General features: G+C 42.6%; 1 long non-coding RNA gene across 1 annotated transcript; it reads right to left on the bottom strand.

Annotated features, from left to right (window-relative positions):
• Window positions 1-1898: 1898 nt before the first annotated feature.
• Window positions 1899-3265, bottom strand: LOC139203273 (uncharacterized). The gene is made up of 3 exons (XR_011584381.1): window positions 3199-3265; window positions 2449-2534; window positions 1899-2348 (listed from the first exon to the last, which is right to left on the bottom strand). It is a non-coding gene; the product is annotated as an uncharacterized lncRNA (long non-coding RNA).
• Between the last annotated feature and the right edge of the window lie 2735 nt (window positions 3266-6000).

The following is a 6000-nucleotide window of genomic DNA, read 5'->3' as shown; positions in this document are numbered from 1 at the left end:
GGAAAAAAAAAACGTTGGTGGTAACTGCGGTGAAAATGGAGCAGAACTGACTCTAGAAGGCTGATGTAAGGAGATAACTGTCCGTGCCCGCCTGCAGGATATGAACAGTGTGACTGAGAAGAAATACATGCCCATGCATCCTCTGGTCTGTCTATAACTCGTGTGACCTGACGAGGAAGCCCAGACAAACGTTTGTATTGTTCAAAGCGTCATTCATTCACAGTCAGGTGTATAACAGCAGCTGTGCACGTACTGTACTGTCTTTCATGCCATGGGAACAATAATATCTTTTAGATCAGTTTGAGGAAAAGGTACTTGTGATTGTATGATATGAAGAACTGTGTTGACATACTGCGTTTGGTTACTGACACAAATACAAGAAAGTGAATTTAGAATATATGCAACCCTCATATATGAAATATTCAAGCTGTCATCCATGGTTTGTTTTAATCTTTTGATAGTTTAATGTCTTTTAAAGCTTAAATTTTGTTCTCAGTGGAACATTTTCTGTTTGAATTAAGTTTCATTTCCAATATACTATAGATAGTTTCCAAAGTCATGCACCTCTAACACACATTTTTGACATCTTTCCATTAATACAGAATAATAATATATAATAACAATAACAATGACATACAGTTTTACACAGATAACAGAAAATAAAACATTTTATATGATCCTTTTTTGTATTTTCACATAATGTTTTTAAGCAGATTTTAAAAAAATAATGATATATTCTCTGTGCTTTAAAATCAAATGTTGAATTATGTTAAATTTCAAAGACTTTATTAAAGAACACATAAAATAATGGGCACTTCAAATATATATATATCACTTTATTCATCTTTCAGAAGAGCCTAACACAACTAACATAATGAACATCATATTTCGTGTTATTAATCTAGTTTTAAAGTCAGCAATTGTTTGGCAATGACGCTTTGTAAACGGTCATTTAGCCGTAAGTGAAAGTGATTGTGGAAGAAAGCAATAATGTCCCACTAAATTATTTTTAAAGGTTAATAGATATCTGAACAATAAATACGAATTTTGTGCAAAAATACATATAAAAATATTCAAATCACTGATGTTAAAGAGAAATACATTCTGCCTCCAGGTGAAAAACACTTTCCTGCATAGCCTTGCAGCAAGAGAATAATAAATGACATTTAGGATCACAAATGGCTTATCCTGCTCAAATGCCTCACATTATTACACATTTCTATATATTACAATGTGCCACACCTAATAAACTCAATACCTGGAGGCACAAGTTTGCCAAATGGTCAAGAAACTCAAACATATGGCAAATAGCCAAACCCACACAAAACATCAACACTTAATTAATCATTAATGTTTGCTTTAAGCCCTTTAAAAAAGGTAACCTGCACACAGAAAGTCTTAGACTTCCTCCTCTGTCGTTCGATCAAAGTTTTTATACCACAGCACCTCACACACATTAAACAAACAGTGCTTTCATGATTTCCCAGTGAATTCCAGTGAACTTTCCATAAGCTTAATAAATCAAGTCTTCAGGGCTGAAGACAAAACAGATTCACTCTCAGTGATACTTGTCAATACTGATTTCAATGATTCAAGGTACAATGGTCACACTCTTGGTATGAGGCACTCACCAAGGTCATCACTGCCTGTGTTTTATGTGTTCTCATTTATGAATAATCGAAGGAAGGAGAGAGCAAAGAACAGTTTTCTAGTTTCCTGGTTACGAGGCCTGTCAGCATAGAAGCTGCTCCTCCAGTTACAAAGGGAATAATTGACACAGCATAAAAAACCTCTTTGACAGTTCAGATTGCTTGGTTTGAGCTTCCCATTGTACTGTGCAAATAATTTGACACTTGAGCCAAATACATTATTCACATTACTGAGAAATACAGCCAGCAGTACGGTACTGGGATATTGTTTGGGGATTATAGAGAGAAAAAATAGGTTTTAATGTCGATGTTGAGTTTTTTTATTTGCTGAAATGAAGATGAAAAGGACGGAGCCTGAAATATAAGCCCATGTATTTGATCAACACATTTTCTTGCATGGGGAGTGCAATCCAGGTATTTCTGGGTAGTAACTGGTTGTAGCTCACCTGGGCACATTAGAGTCCAGTGATAATTAATGTGAAAAATCTCTCACCAGATATGATCAAACAGTTGAGGTTTACTGTCCCTTCACGTTGTGATAAAACAATACCACCAGCACAACCTTGAATTGCTGTCTTTATACATTCACCTTTGTCTATTTCCGTCCATATGAAGCTTTTATGGGGCAACTCTAGCCCTCTGAATGTTTGTCACGTCGACTGTGTGGGCTGTTCCATTCAGGAGCTGCTCTCTAAAAAACTAAATGGAGAGGAAACACAGAGAACGCACATCAGGAGATCAATCTCATTTCCTTCACACAACGTATCTAGAGAGCTTTCACACATTCTGTTTTACATACCTGTTGAATAAATTCAGTGATGGTTCCATTGCTGATCTCTCCATTGGAAGTCATTTTTATCTGAATATGTACCAGTGATGCCACGCCTGTAGGGATTGGAAGACAGCATTAAAACAAAGAAACAAAAATGGCACTTGTGTGTGCTTCAATGTCGAAAAAAATTCCAGGTAAATGCTACGTGTCTTTGAACATACAATTACAACAGTTCCATTACCAACGTTAATACCAGGACATAAACACAAGAGAAGGCAATAGAGGAGGAATAGCTTTTAAACCAGGGGTTAAGGCAACATTATGTGAATCACTGATCATCTCTTAGATTATTTTTTTATTTAGAACTAGACATGGGGTCAGTTAACTGTAAATCAATTGTAAATTTCCCAGTCGTGGGACTAATAAAGGAATATCTTTATCTTATATCATATCAAATTTAGGAAGAATTAAATTTTTTTCTAATTTTCAATCCATTGCAATTCATCAGGATACACTTTTCTACGACCATTTGAGGCAGGTCAAGACCAAACTCCTTAATTAAGAGAGACCCAGTGATTCAAGACTGCAGGTCAGAGGTGGGCGGTTTTCTGTCTGGGACTGTGTTGGGTGTGGGTGGAAGAGAGAGAAGGAAAATGCTGAAGTACAACCAGGATAGTGGAAGAAAAAGAAAAAATGAAAAAGACTAAGAATCAAGGAGTCACATATTGTGTTTGTTTGTTTTTTTGCCTATAATTGAAGTGACAAGAACTGTGGTACCTGTGGTTGCTGCAGTAGTAGAGGTTGGAGATGGAGTTGTACTGGCTGCTGATGTAGTGGTTGGAGCTGGAGTCATGGAGGATACAGTTGTAATGGTTGGAGGCAGAGTTGTGGTAGCTGTAGCTTTAGTAGTTGGAGGTGGAGTTGCAGTGGCTGCTGATGTAGTAGTTGGAGCAGTAGTTGTGGCAGCTACAGTTGTAGTAGTAGGGCGCAGAGTTGTGGTAGCTGCAGTTGTAGTGGTTGGAGGTGGAGTTGTGGTGGCTGTAGTAATATTAGTTGGAGGTGGAGTTGTGGTAGCTGCAGTTGTTGTTGGAGGCAGAGTTGTGGTAGCTGTTGATGTAGTAGTTGGAGGTGGAGTTGTGGTAGCTGCAGTTGTAGTAGTTGGACGTGGAGTTGTGGTGGCTGTAGTTTCAGTAGTAGTGGTTGAAGCAAGAACTGGGGAAAAGGCAGTTGGAGACAAAGTTGTGGTAGCTGCAGCTGTAATAGTTGGAGGTGGAGTTGTCGTGGCTGCTGACGTAGTAGTTGGAAGTGGAGTTGTGGTAACTGCTGATGTAGTAGTTGTAGGTGGAGCTATGATAGCTGCAGATGTAGTAGTTGGGAGTGGAGTTGTGGTAGCTGAAGCTGTAGTAGTTGGAGGGGGAGTTGTGGTAGCTGAAGCTGTAGCAGTTGGAGGTGGAATTGTGATAACAGCAGTTGTGGGAGTTGGAGGTGGAGTTGTGGTAGCTGCTGATGTAGTAGTTGGAGGCAGAGTTGTGGTAGCTATAGTCGTAGTAGTTGGAGGTGGAGTTGTGGTAGCTGAAGCTGTAGTACTTGGAGGTGGGGTTGTGGTAGCTGCAGCTGTAGTAGTTGGAGCAGTAGTTGTGGTAGCTGCAGTTGTAGTAGTTGGAGGTGGAGTTGTGGTGGCTGTAGTAATAGTATTTGGAGGTGGAGTTGTGGTAGCTGCTGATGTAGTTGGAGGCGGAGTTGTGGTAGCTATAGTCATAGTAGTTGGAGGTGGACTTGTGGTAGCTGAAGCTGTAGTACTTGGAGGTGGGGTTGTGGTAGCTGCAGCTGTAGTAGTTGGAGCAGTAGTTGTGGTAGCTGCAGTTGTAGTAGTAGGAGGCAGGGTTGTAGTAACTTCAGTTGTAGTAGTTGGAGGTGGAGTTGTGGTAGCTATAGTCGTAGTAGTTGGAGGTAGAGTTGTGGTAGCTGAAGCTGTAGTACTTGGAGGTGGGGTTGTGGTAGCTGCAGCTGTAGTAGTAGGACGCAGGGTTGTGGTAACTGCAGTTGTAGCAGTTGGAGGTGGAGCTATGATAGCTGCAGATGTAGTAGTTGGGAGTGGAGTTGTGGTAGCTGAAGCTGTAGTAGTTGGAGGTGGAGTTGTGGTAGCTGAAGCTGTAGCAGTTGGAGGTGGAATTGTGATAACTGCAGGTGTGAGAGTTGGAGGTGGAGTTGTGGTAGCTGCTGATGTAGTAGTTGGAGGCGGAGTTGTAGTAGCTATAGTCGTAGTACTTGGAGGTGGGGTTGTGGTAGCTGCAGCTGTAGTAGTTGGAGCAGTAGTTGTGGTAGCTGCAGTTGTAGTAGTAGGAGGCAGGGTTGTGGTAACTGCAGTTGTAGTAGTTGGAGCCGGAGTTGTGTTGTCTATAGTTTCAGTAGTAGTGGTTGAAGCAAGAACTGGGGAAAAGGCAGTTGGAGACAAAGTTGTGGTAGCTGCAGCTGTAATAGTTGGAGGTGGAGTTGTCGTGGCTGCTGACATAGTAGTTGGAAGAAGAGTTGTGGTAACTGCTGATGTAGTAGTTGTAGGTGGAGCTATGATAGCTGAAGCTGTAGTAGTTGGGAGTGGAGTTGTGGTAGCTGAAGCTGTAGTAGTTGGAGGTGGAATTGTGATAACAGCAGTTGTGGGAGTTGGAGGTGGAGTTGTGCTGGCTGCTGATGTAGTAGTTGGAGGCAGAGTTGTGGTAGCTATAGTCGTAGTAGTTGGAGGTGGAGTTGTGGTAGCTGAAGCTGTAGTACTTGGAGGTGGGGTTGTGGTAGCTGCAGCTGTAGTAGTTGGAGGTGGAGTTGTGGTGGCTGTAGTAATAGTATTTGGAGGTGGAGTTGTGGTAGCTGCTGATGTAGTTGGAGGCGGAGTTGTGGTAGCTATAGTCGTAGTAGTTGGAGGTGGACTTGTGGTAGCTGAAGCTGTAGTAGTTGGAGGTGGGGTTGTGGTAGCTGCAGCTGTAGTAGTTGGAGCAGTAGTTGTGGTAGCTGCAGTTGTAGTAGTTGGAGCAGTGGTTGTGGTAGCTGCAGCTGTAGTAGTTGGAGCCGTGGTTGTGGTAGCTGCAGCTGTAGTAGTTGGAGCCGTGGTTGTGGTAGCTGCAGCTGTAGTAGTTGGAGCAGTGGTTGTGGTAGCTGCAGCTGTAGTAGTTGGAGCCGTGGTTGTGGCAGCTGCAGCTGTAGTAGTTGGAGCCGTGGTTGTGGTAGCTGCAGCTGTAGTAGTTGGAGCCGTGGTTGTGGTAGCTGCAGCTGTAGTAGTTGGAGCAGTGGTTGTGGCAGCTGCAGCTGTAGTAGTTGGAGCAGTGGTAGCTGCAGCTGTAGTAGTTGGAGCCGTGGTTGTGGTAGCTGCAGCTGTAGTAGTTGGAGCCGTGGTTGTGGTAGCTGCAGCTGTAGTAGTTGGAGCAGTGGTAGCTGCAGCTGTAGTAGTTGGAGCCGTGGTTGTGGTAGCTGCAGCTGTAGTAGTTGGAGCAGTGGTTGTGGTAGCTGCAGCTGTAATAGTTGGAGCTGTGGTTGTGGTAGTTGCAGCTGTAGTAGTTGGAGCAGTGGTAGCTGCAGCTGTAGTAGTTG

The sequence above is a fragment of the Pempheris klunzingeri genome, chromosome 6 (genome assembly GCF_042242105.1).
Source record: "Pempheris klunzingeri isolate RE-2024b chromosome 6, fPemKlu1.hap1, whole genome shotgun sequence".
NCBI classification, from domain to species: Eukaryota; Metazoa; Chordata; class Actinopteri; order Acropomatiformes; family Pempheridae; genus Pempheris; species Pempheris klunzingeri.
Note: the sequence above shows the minus strand (reverse complement) of the source record. Positions and strands in the feature narration are given on the sequence as shown.